Consider the following 11582-nt stretch of genomic DNA (forward strand, 5'->3'; position numbering starts at 1 on the left):
GGGGCTTCCTGGGGTGCTGCTGCTTTGGGGAACCCCTGGGGGCCAATGGCTGGCCCCTGTTCCAGCAGTGGAGGCTGATTGTCCCCAGCTGCCCCAGGATTTGCAGATGTGGACTTGCAGATGTGGAAGTCCCAGAAAGTCACAGAATCTGTGACGTCCATGACCTCCATGACAGACACGCAGCCTTAAATAAGGGGAATTCTTGGTCACTGGCAATTTGTAAATCAAGATTGGATGTTTCTGTGTTCCAGTTCAAACAGGAAGTATTTGGGAGAACTCCAACGTGCTGTGTTACACTTTCGAATCTATGTTGAGAGATTCTCTCTTGGGAAGCCATGGCTCAGAGAAGGATTTGGGGGTCATCACGGATAACTGCCTCAGCCTGAGTGCTCAGTGCAATGCAGTGGCAAAAAGTGCTAATGTGATCCTTGGATGTATAAAAACAGGATTAGCAGGCAAAAGTAGGGGAGTGGTCTTGACTCTGTGCACAGCACTGGTATGGAAAGATTCCTACTCGAATACTGCGTCCAGTCTTTGTTCTGCATTTCAAGAGAGATGTGAAGATATTGGAGAGAGTTCAAAGGAGGCCATGACATGATCCTGGGGCTGGAAAACAAACCTTATGATGTGAGGCTTAAGGAGCGCAACTTCTTTAGATGATGAAAGAGCAGGTCCAGCGGCAACTTGATCATTGTGTCTAGGCAAAGCGAGGGGCTTTTCAACCAACTGCAGAATCACAAGAGTCAGTGACTGGCGTGGAAGTGAGATAAATTCAGCCTTGAAATGAGTTGTAATCACTTAGCAGTGAGTTTAATTAAACAGTACAGCAGCTCTCCAGAGGGGGTGGGGGGGACTTACCATTGCTTGGAGTCCGTAGGGCCAGACTAGATCTTTCAAAAAGACATGATTCAGTGCAGCTCCTAGGAGAAATTCTAGGGAGTGTGTATGGGGGGGGTGAGAATGGGCTAAATGGCTGGGATGGCACCTTCTGGCCCTCAGGTCTATGAATTCCTCTGGTTGCCTCCTTCCTTCATGGGCCAAGGGGGGAACTGGAATCTCTGCATTTCCGTCAACATGTTCGAACACTTGCAGATCTGCATTAAGACAATGCTTCATGTTTCCTGGTTTCAACCACTCACCTGCAGGGGTTATTTTTCCTGATGCACAATGGCCAGATGTATTCTGTCTCTTCCCGGCCCCCATCCGCCACCATTCTCTGAAGCATCAGGAGTGGCCACAGCTGAGACAGGACACCAGACAGGCTGGACTAGGCTCTGCGGTAGTACAGAGAATCTTTCTTCTAGATGCTCGGCTAGTGAGCCTTTCTCACATGCTCAAGGTCACAGTGATCACTAGGTTTGAGGTCAGGAAGGAGATTTTTCCCCAGTTCAGATAGGCAAGAACTTTGGGGGAGGAAGTTGCCTTCCTCTGCAGCATGGGACATGGATTGCCTGCTGGGATCAGCTGGGCAAGTCTCCTGTGATTAGGGTGAACATAAATCCCGTTTATAGGCACCAACTCCGTGGATGCTCCAGGGCTGGAGCACCCACGGGGAAAAATTGATGGGTGCTCTGCACCCACCAGCAGCTCCCTGCCAAGCTCCCCACCCCAGCTCACCTCTGTCCTGCCTCCATCTCCTCCCCCGAGCACGCCGCCGCATCCTGCTTCTCCACCCTCCCTCCCAGCGCTTGCGCTGCAAAACAGCTCTTTCACACAGCAAGCCTGGAAGGGAAGGGGGGTGGACGGGGAATGCGGTGCACCTGGGGGAGGACGTGGGGCCAGGATGGGCATTTGTGGAGGGGTCCAATAGGGCCAGGGAGGGGCGGAGTTAGGGTGGGGACTTTGGGGTGGGGCGGGGCCGGGGGCATGAGCACTCACCAGCGCAGAAAAAGTTGCCGCCTGTGATCCCGTTTTGGCTGGGACAGTCCCATTTTTAGGCCCTGTTCCAGCCGTCCTGACTTTTTTGACAAAACTGATAGCTGGCAAGAGCAAACGGGACAAATGCCCAGAGGAACATGCAGGAGGGAGGGCAAAGTGGCTATGCCAGTCCTGCGCTGGAGGAAGGGCTAGGGAGAGCGTCTTGTCCCATGTTCAGGAGGCAGAGGGGGGCTTCCAGTGGCCCTACACTTGGGCATGTGGTGGGGGCTCAGACTACCAGCCTTGCACATGGGCCGAGGGGCTTAGAGGACCATCCCCATGCATTGGGGGGAGGGGAGGCTCAGACCAGCCTTGCGGCATGTATGGAGGAGAAGGGGGCCTCAGAGGGAGGGGGGGGCTCAGACCAGCCTTGTGGAATGTACAGAGAAGAAGGGGGCCTTGGGGGGAGGAGGATCACAGGTGGGGGCTCATAGGAACAGCCCCCTGGGCAGGCAGTGGGGGAGGAGGCTCAGACCATCCCCAGGTGAAGGGGGGGAGAGGAGTGGCGAGAGGTGTGGCGGGGGGGAGGGCTAGCTCCAAGAATCAGTGGGGAGGGGACCTCAGGTTGGCCCCCATGGGCAGGAGGCAGGAAGGGCTCAGGTGGCCCCATGCATGGGGGGTCAGCAGGGGGGCTGGGGCTGGTCCCAGGGGGAGGGGCTCCTCAGCCTGGCTCCACGCCGGTGGGAGGCGGCAGGGGGGACATAGGCTGGTTTGGGGGAGTCCTGTTTTCCTTTTGGGAAACATGGTCACTCTACCCCGATCAATTCCCTGCCATTGCAGGGGCCTCAGGAACTGGTGACATCTTGGTCTCACCTGTTCTCTGCTTGGGGCACACAACAGCTTGAGTCTCCTAAGCAATGACGTGCTTTAGTCTAACCCAAGTTACTGGCCCCATACAGTGGTAGGTGGGTGATACTGAACAGCCTGCTCTACCCAGGAAGTCAGACAGGATGAGCTATGTTCTCTCCTGAACCAGTCAGTGAGCTCTCTAGTGGTGCTCACCACGTGCTATGTTACAGAAGCCACCAGAGCAGCCGTGGGGACCTAGCAAGGCCTGGCACACTGTGGAGCATTAATAACACTAGTTACCGTGCCCCGGCTTTCTTCATACTGTAACTGTGACATTTGCTCTTTACAGAACATCGCTCGCACAGGGACTCCAAACCGCGATCCAATCACCTCTCAGCCATCTCTTAGCTAAGCTCGATTGGATTGCTGTAGCCTCTCACACAAGACAGGCTTTCCAGACCCCAATCGTTCTGTTCATTCTTTTCTCAGCTCTTTCCATCCCTGTCACATTCCTTTTTTGCAGTGTGAACACCTGACCTGGACTCAGTCTCCTACAATGGGCTCACTAACACCATACACAGAGGTACTGGCCCCTTGCCACTGGGCTTGCTGCCACCCGCATACCCCCTCGGGGATACAGGGCACTCTGCAGGTGGTCTGCCTCAGTTTCTCCCCCTTCAAAGGGCTTCTTAAATTGACTCCACCCAGGCTTACGAGTCCAATGACAACAGCCCTGCTTAGTGCCTGGTTTATTATCTTAAAGTTCAAAATTAAACCCACATGTAGTTCCCTCAACCCGGCACAACCTCCAATCCCCTTGGCATCTCACATCTTTGCAGGCTTTTCCCAGCTTTTCCTAGCTGGAGAAACTGCCCCGGTCTAAGGGTCTTCCCTGCTGGATCCTCTCCCTCTTTGCAACCTCTTTTCAGCTTCTTGTTCATTCTCCCTTCTCTGCAGCTTCCTCCTGCTGTTTATAGGAGAATCGTCTTCTCCATCTCCAGCTGCTCAATCAAACAACCCCAGACCCCATCCCAAGTGTGGCAGACAGGGTAACTGGACAGGGGCTGCCCAGGTCTAGGGCGCAAGCATTAGAGAAACAGGCCACCCCCAGGGCTGGATTTACACTTTACGTGTCCCTAGGCACAGCATCTTCAGTGCCCTCCCCAGCCTACAGCTGATCTTCATGTTGCACACAGTTTTAGAGAGGTAAAGTGCCCTTAGAATGCTGGCACCCCTAGGCACATGCCTATCATACCTTACTGGAAATCCATCCCTGGCCACCCTATCACACCCCTCCTTATTCCTACTTGATACTCCCCTGCTTGTACAGCTAAGGTTCATGTTCTCCCTCAGTCACAGCATTGCACTGAGAACTCCTATTCAGCTGGACTCCACCATGACACCTCTGTCCCTTTGTGAGTTGCTGCTTTCCAGGATGCAGTACCCTAACCTGTCAGAGGGACCCTGTCAGAGGACACTCTGTTCCTAGATATGCAGCCTTACATTAGACTGTTTTAAAACACATTGTCCAAATGAGCCCAGCTCACTCCATGTAACTGCAAATGTTGCCAGTCTTGATTTGATATTTTCTTTCACATCCTGAATAAAGACACTGACCAGCACTGAGCACAGAACAGATCCCTGCAGGCCCCCCTAGGAACGCCCCACTGGAGAATGGTTCCCTACTTACAGTTATGTTTTTGTAGACAATGAACATCCCTGCTGAAGTGTGATCTCCTTTGCTGGAAACCCTCCAACCTAGTAATAGCAGGGTCGCAAATGAAGGTTGCCGCTTTTGCAGGTTTTCCCAGGATCATCCCTTGATTTGATGGTGGCTGGCCCGGGAACTTGGTTGGACAAGGTGCTCAGTACACAGGGCCAGCTGGCCAGGTCCGTGAGCTCAGGATCATCCTGATTGTCTTGGGTTTTTGTACACCAGTAGTGGCAACCCTATCTGAAACTACCTCTCTTTACCTGTGACCCTGCCAGTAGGTAAGGGATCTTGGGGGATAACTACTGCACTGGTGGGGTGCAAAATAAACTTTATTAAGAAAATGCAAAAACAGGGAAAATTCAATAGTGAGGGGTATGGGGTTTGTTAAGGTAGACAATTGGGGAGGGGTTTCTTTTAGTAAATAGTATAGGGGGTTTCAATAGTGGGGTACAACACAGTGGGGTGCAATACAGTTGGTAACCAATTAACACTGAAATATAAATGTAACAGGTAGCTAACAATTTCTTATGTAAAGAGTGTGTTACAGCAGCATTATAACCAACTAACAGTTTAAGGAAATGTGGTTAAATATCCAACAACTCTAGTAAAAGTGTGCACAGTGGTATAATGAAATGAGGGTGTGTTAGAGGAAAAAAGGGGTTAGACAATGGCGGGGTTTTTATGTAATCTTCCCTAGGTAATACAATTGAGCGTTTGGCAGTAGAAGCATGGGTGAACTGACTCCAACGTTGGAATTGTGGGGAAAAGGATTAAAAAAGAGAATGAGAGAAAGGCAGTGGTAGGAATGAGGTGGAGGATGTGGGGGAGAGGAGCACGTGGTGAAGGCAGGACGACCAGAGCCAGAGCGTCGGAGGGAGATTTTAAACCCAGGGAGACACAGAGAGCAGACAGGCTGCAAACAAGGGTAACAGCCAGAGAGAGACGAGTGACTGGGGGAGCTTGGGGTGGGGTGGTGTTAGGGCAGCGGGACGAGACTGTAACCACCATTAGTACAGAAACAGCAATCTTATCTATTGATCTAACTTTTAACCTAGGATACACCAAATTTAGCAAGTAACAGAAACACAATGCAAAATTTTTTTTAAACCACTTACAGAGCACAATACAAACAATTCTCTAAACCTAACTTAACCACAGCTATGCAAAATGAAATTACAACTTATCTAGACTAAGAACCTGATCCTAATAGGTGCACCTTAGCAGCAGTGGGGGGGGGGCTGCAAGCTGGCAGCCCAGGATACAGTCCAGGAAGGCACAGCCCAGCAGCAGCACAGGCTTATTTTTTAGCAGCAAAGGAGCTGCGGAGCAAGAAACAGATTATAGATACAGACCAAGGAGTTAGCTTGGGTCTGTCAGCTTGGGAAACAAGGCCAGCAGCCAGGACAGGGGAAGTCTGCAAGAGAAAACTCCTACCAATCCCCAGGACGGCAGCAAACATAGAGACAGGAACAGCAGTAGCATCGGAGGATGGAGAGAGGACTCGATTCGCTTTCAGTAATCAGGAGATCTCCAGGCACAAATTCGTTGTTCGTGGGAGGGGAGTTTAAAAACAGGGGTACTCTCAAAAACAAACAAGAGCGGAGAGAGGGCCCCCCAAAGACCCCTAGCTGATCAGACCAGGTGGCAAAGCAAGGACTTTCTCCGGGGTCTGATCAGAAAATGTCTGGTTTTTAAAGGCAAACTTAGGCAGTTTCCCACCAGTACTTTTGATTGGCTCCTCTTGATACAGGGGAGGAGAGGAGACAGGGAAAACCTGCAGATGGGCATAGGCATGCCTGGGCATGTTCTGAGCCACAGGTATGACTCATATGCTTAATTAGTTGGCCACTTCAGGTCTTGCATTTCTGGGCAGCGCCCCGCACACCGAGCCCGGGTCTGAACAAAGGAGCTAAACAAAGAAGCAAGAAGCCCCCTCCCTAGGAAGAGCAGTGGCTCTAGTTAGTCTGTACAAGCCATCTCTATGAATAGGGCTATGACTTTAGTTAGCACAATGGCCGGGAGGGGCGGCCACCAGGACAAACAGAAGGAGAAGGGAAAGAGGAATGCTAGCAGGGGGACAGCTGTAACAGACAACCTGCTCCCTCCAATCACTAAAAACCCCAAATCAACACAAACTCCAACATCCAGAGAACCCTTCCCCAAGTGGAGTATTTAGGCCCCAGCAAGAGGGAAGAGCTCAATGCTTCAGGAAGTCTGGGGAGGACTTCGCCGTTGCTAACTGATCTCACAGGGAAGGTGCCCAGATCCTAAGATGATGGATGGTCGTATAAGAGCCTTAGACAGGAGAGATTTGATTAGATGAATTCTCATCTTGCATTGCTGTGCAGCTGTTAAACTGCTGTCACGTCCCACCCCAGAGGTGGGTGCATTTCAACTGTGGGGCAAAGTAAGCCACGTGTGGAGTTTATGCTGTACAGCTCTTTTTGGATGAAAATCCTTAGAGCCAGGGTTCTCAACCTGATCCCGACCGTGATTTTGTGTCACAATAGGATCCCTCTTCCCTTTGGCCATGGAGGCAGAGTGGTCGTGTTTGCAGGTGGAGAGCTCTGAGGTGAAGGCATGAAGCTGCCTGTGCTTTGGTGGGAGACCAGAACAGTCTGTGCATGGGCTCACCCAGCACTCAGAGCAGTGTGACCAGAGCCAGGTGCACGCAGCAGCTGAACCTGGAGAACTCAGTCGCTGCCTTGCTTGTTATCACTGTGGTTTACCATGGAAATAAACGTTGTTTTCTCAGCACACGGCTCAGAAGCCCCCCTGCAGGCCTTGCCTGCAGCCTCTTCCAAGGCAGCCAGAGGGAACTCGCTGCAAAGACTCTGGCCAGGATAGACAGACAACAGGACAGCCAGCCACAGACAAAGAGAGAGATGCCCCTCCCCTTCCTATCCAGCTAACCGCAGAGCTCGGCTCAGTGGCCTTGGGCTGAACTGCTTTGTGAGGATTGCCTTTGTCAACTCTTATTTTGCCTGTCTGTCCAGCACCCTAGTGCTTTGTCACATGTTCCCACCTGTGTGTAGAACTCGGTTCTCAAACACTCACTACAGGCCAGATTTTCTAAAAGCTGAAAGCACCTAGATGCTTTTGAAAATCCCACTAGTTCCCTAGAATTGTAGGGTTAGAAAGGACCACAAGGGCCATCTAACCTAACCCCCTGCCAAGAGGCAGGATTTGTTGTGTCTAAACCATCCCAGACACATAGCTCCAGCCTCCTTTTGAAAACCTCCAGGGAAGGAGCTTCTACAACCTCTTGAGGCGTCTGTGCCATTGTCCTGTTGTTCTTACAGTGAGGAAGTTTTCCCTGAGATTTAATCTAAATCAGCTACGGTGCAGTTTGAACCCATTGCCTCTCGTCCTGCCCTCTGTGCCAAGAGAGAACAACTTTTCTCCATCTTTTTTATGGCAGCCTTTCAAGGATCGGAAGACAGCTATCCCATCCCCCCTTAATCTCCTTTTTTCCAAACTAAACATACCCAGCTGCTTCAGCTTTTGCTCATATGGCTGGCAGTCCATCCCTTTGAGCATGGGCGGCAGGTATCAGGGCCAGCTCCAGGCACCTGCGAAGGAAGCTGGTGCTTGGGGCGGCCAATGGAAAGGGGTGGCATGTCTGGGTCTTCGGCAGCAAGTCGGCGGCGGGTCCCTTGGTCACTCTTGGACTGAAGGACCAGCCACCGAATTGCTGCTGAAGAATGAAGCGGCGTGGTAGAGCTGCTGCTGAACTGCCGCTGGTCGCGGCTTTATTTATTTATTATTTCTCCCCACACACTTTGCCTCTTGGAGGGGAAAAAAAGCTGGAGCCGGCCCTGGCAGGTATAATAGGCCAGGTGAGGCTAACTCTTCCCTAACCCAGGCCATGGTCCTGCCCACTCTCTACCCCAAGGCCCCGGCCTCTCTCCCTCTCTACTCTGAAGCAGGTGGAGGCCCAGTTCCAGCTGCTGGCCTGGAGTTCATGGCTCAGGCTGGGGCAGCACTCGGGGGTTGGGCCAGCAGCCTGGGGCAGTGCTCGGGAGCTAGGCCGGCACTTGGGATGGTGCTCAGCAGTTGGGTCAGCACTCAGGCCTGTGGTTGGGTCAGCTGGCATCCTGGGCATTCGGTGCAGCTGGGGTGGGCTGGCCAGTGGCCCGGGGTGGTTCGACTAGGGCTTCTTGGGGCTCAGGGCTCTGGTGAGCAATCAGGAGGTGGGGTAGGGCTGGGGGACTAGTCTCCCCAAAGGTTGTGGGGGGGTTCATGCACCACCCATGTCTTTGGTCATCTTTGTCGCTCACCTTTGGATCCTTTCCAGTTTCTCTACATCCTTTCTATACATTGGTGACCAAAACTGGACCCAGTACTCCAGCTAAAGCCTAACCTGTGCCGAGCAGAGCGGTATGATCACCTCCTGTGACTTGCATGCTATGTCTCTGTTAATGCAACCCAAAACTGCATTTACTTGTTTTGCAACAGCATTGCATTGCTGAGTCATGCTGAGGTTGTGATTCACCACAACTCCCAGATCCTTCTCAGCAGTGCAGCTGCCAAGCCTGTTATCCCCCAGTCTGTATTTGTGCATTGGGTTTTTCTTCCCGAAGTGTAGCACCTTACATTGGTCTCTGCTGAATTTCAATTTGGTGTCTATAGCCCAGTTCTTCAATTTATCAAGATCCCTCTGAATTTTAGCTCTATCTTCCACAGTGTTGGCACCACCTCCCCCAGCTGTGTGTCATATGTAAACTTGATCAGTAAATACCTTTAAAAATCTCACCCAAGGGCATTCTACTATCTTGTATGAAATCTTTGTCAAAGGCAAATTTCTACTGTAATTTTTACGAAATATATGTATATAACCCCAGGACAGATGGACAACCAAAAGTATTCAAAAATTGTGAGTTATACACCAAATATCAGAGGGTAGCTGTGTTTGTATCCACAAAAACAACGAGGAGTATGGTGGCACCTTGAAGACTAACAGATTTATTTGGGCATAAGCTTCTTCAGATGCATGAAGTGCCAATATATATTTATATTTATGCCTGTATCTGTAATTTTCACTCCATGCATCTGAAGTTGGTTTTTTACCCATGAAAGCTTATGCCCAAATAAATCTGTTAGTCTTTAAGGTGCCACCAGACTCCTAGTTATACACCTGAAAGTCATTACATTAAACAAACAAACTGATATACTTGGGGTTCTTTTAATTACCTTTTTGTTTATGAGCCTTTATGGAGCACTAGCTTCATCCCTTTACTGTTACCTCCCCTAACAATGGTATTGGTATATTAGTAGGTGAAAATGGTAGAATTATTAATAATAGAGAAAAGGTAAACATGTTAGATAAATATTTCTGTTCTGTATTTGGGAAAAACACAAATGATGTATTCATATCATATGATAACACTCTTTCCATTCTACTAGTATCTCAGGAGGATGTTAAACAGTATCATAGAATATCAGGGTTGGAAGGGACCTCAGGAGGTCATCTAGCCCAACCCCCTGCTCAAAGCAGGACCGATTCCCAACTAAATCATCCCAGCCAGGGCTTTGTCAAGCCTGACCTTAAAAACTTCTAAGGAAGGAGATTCCACCACCTCCCTAGGTGACCCATTCCAGTGCTTCACCACCCTCCTAGTGAAAAAGCTTTTCCTAATATCCAACCTAAAGCAGGAAAGCCGAGTAAACAGAGTAGGGACTCATGTTTAAATCAGCAGGTCTGGATAACTTCCAAACAAGAGTATTAAAAAAGCCTGCTGAAGACATTGCTTTAATGTTCATTTTCAATAAGTCACGGACCATGGAGAAAGTTCCAGATGAGTCAAAGAAAGCTAATGCTGTGCCAATATTTAAAAGGAGTAAACAGGACAACACAGGTAATTATAGAACTGTCAGTCTGAGAATGACCGGAGGCAAGATAACAGATCAGCTGATACTGGAATTAAAGAACAGTAATATAATTAATGCCAATCAACATGGGTTTATGGAAAACAGAGCCAGTCAAATTAACTTGCTATCTTTTTAGTTGAGACTATAAGTTTGCTTGGTAACAGCAGTGGTGTTGATGTAATAGACTTAGACTTCTGTAAGGCACGTGACTTAGTACCGCAGGACATTCAAACTAGACGTAAAATTAACACGACAATACACATTAAAGAGACTAAAGCTGGCTAACTGATAGCTACATTTTGAGACTACACATTGTGTCTCATCATCAAACAGGTGTTTCCAGTAGTGCACCGCAGGGATCTGGTTTTGGCCCCACATTATTTACCATTTTTATCAGTGACTTGGAAGGAAACATAAAGTCACTGTCAAAGTTTGTGGATGACTCAATCAGTGGGCACCAGCTGCATCATCCAATCAGGGCCCAGACAGCCCATATAAAAGAAAGCAGCAGTCCAGCATGAGTGAGTCTGCTGCAAGGAGCCCTATGGAGAAGACTGGGTTCCTAGAGGGGTACAGCGAGACCAGCCCTGGGGAAAGGGCAGGTGCTAACAGGGACCGGGGAAGCTAGGGAGAGCTCCTGGTGGGCTTCCAGGACTTACAGGCTCAAGGCCCTGGAAAGAGGGCAAAGGAGCTGGAGCCAGAACCAGAGGCAGGATCAGAAGGAACTGAGGCTGTGGGGAAATGGCCCAGGGAATAGAGACAGTGAGCTGGAAGGAAGAGGCAGCAGGAAGCTGCTGTTTCCAGGGTCCCGGGCCCTGGAGTAGTGGGCGGGCCTGTCTCCCCATCATCCCCCCCACCCCCCGCAGGAGGCACCAATGTGGTGAGTGATGCCGTGACAGGTTCCTTTCAAGCAGGAGGGGAGAGATGCTTCTCTCCTGTCTGAGCCGGTGTGTGCTTACGAAAGGAGGGTCCCAGCCAGGGCTGTCCTTAGGCATAGGGAACATAGGCAGCTGCGTAGGGCACCTGAAAATTTGGGGCTCCACTCGGTCTTAGTGTCCACCCACTTCTTTTCCTATCCCTGTTCTGACCCTTCCTGCAGGCTCCCACAGATGGCTGCTCTAGCCTGGTGAGTCTTCCTTGGGAGGGAATCTAGTAGTTAAAAGTGAAAAAACCTCCAGCCTGCCAGACCTATTAGCACAACATTGAAACTGTTAAAGAGACATTCAAGGGGTAATAAAGCCATTTAACAGGCATTTGCCAACCCCAAGGTATATACTGACAGGTTTCAGAG

The 11582-nt window shown here is 50.3% G+C and overlaps 1 long non-coding RNA gene across 1 annotated transcript; it reads right to left on the reverse strand.

Moving 5' to 3' along the window:
* Positions 1-726: 726 nt before the first annotated feature.
* Positions 727-8849, reverse strand: LOC142046021 (uncharacterized). Its single transcript, XR_012654945.1, has 3 exons — positions 8701-8849; positions 4397-4464; positions 727-1094 (listed from the first exon to the last, which is right to left on the reverse strand). It is a non-coding gene; the product is annotated as an uncharacterized LOC142046021 (long non-coding RNA).
* Between the last annotated feature and the right edge of the window lie 2733 nt (positions 8850-11582).

This window comes from Chelonoidis abingdonii, unplaced genomic scaffold, assembly GCF_003597395.2.
Source record: "Chelonoidis abingdonii isolate Lonesome George unplaced genomic scaffold, CheloAbing_2.0 scaffold0425, whole genome shotgun sequence".
NCBI lineage: Eukaryota > Metazoa > Chordata > Testudines > Testudinidae > Chelonoidis > Chelonoidis abingdonii.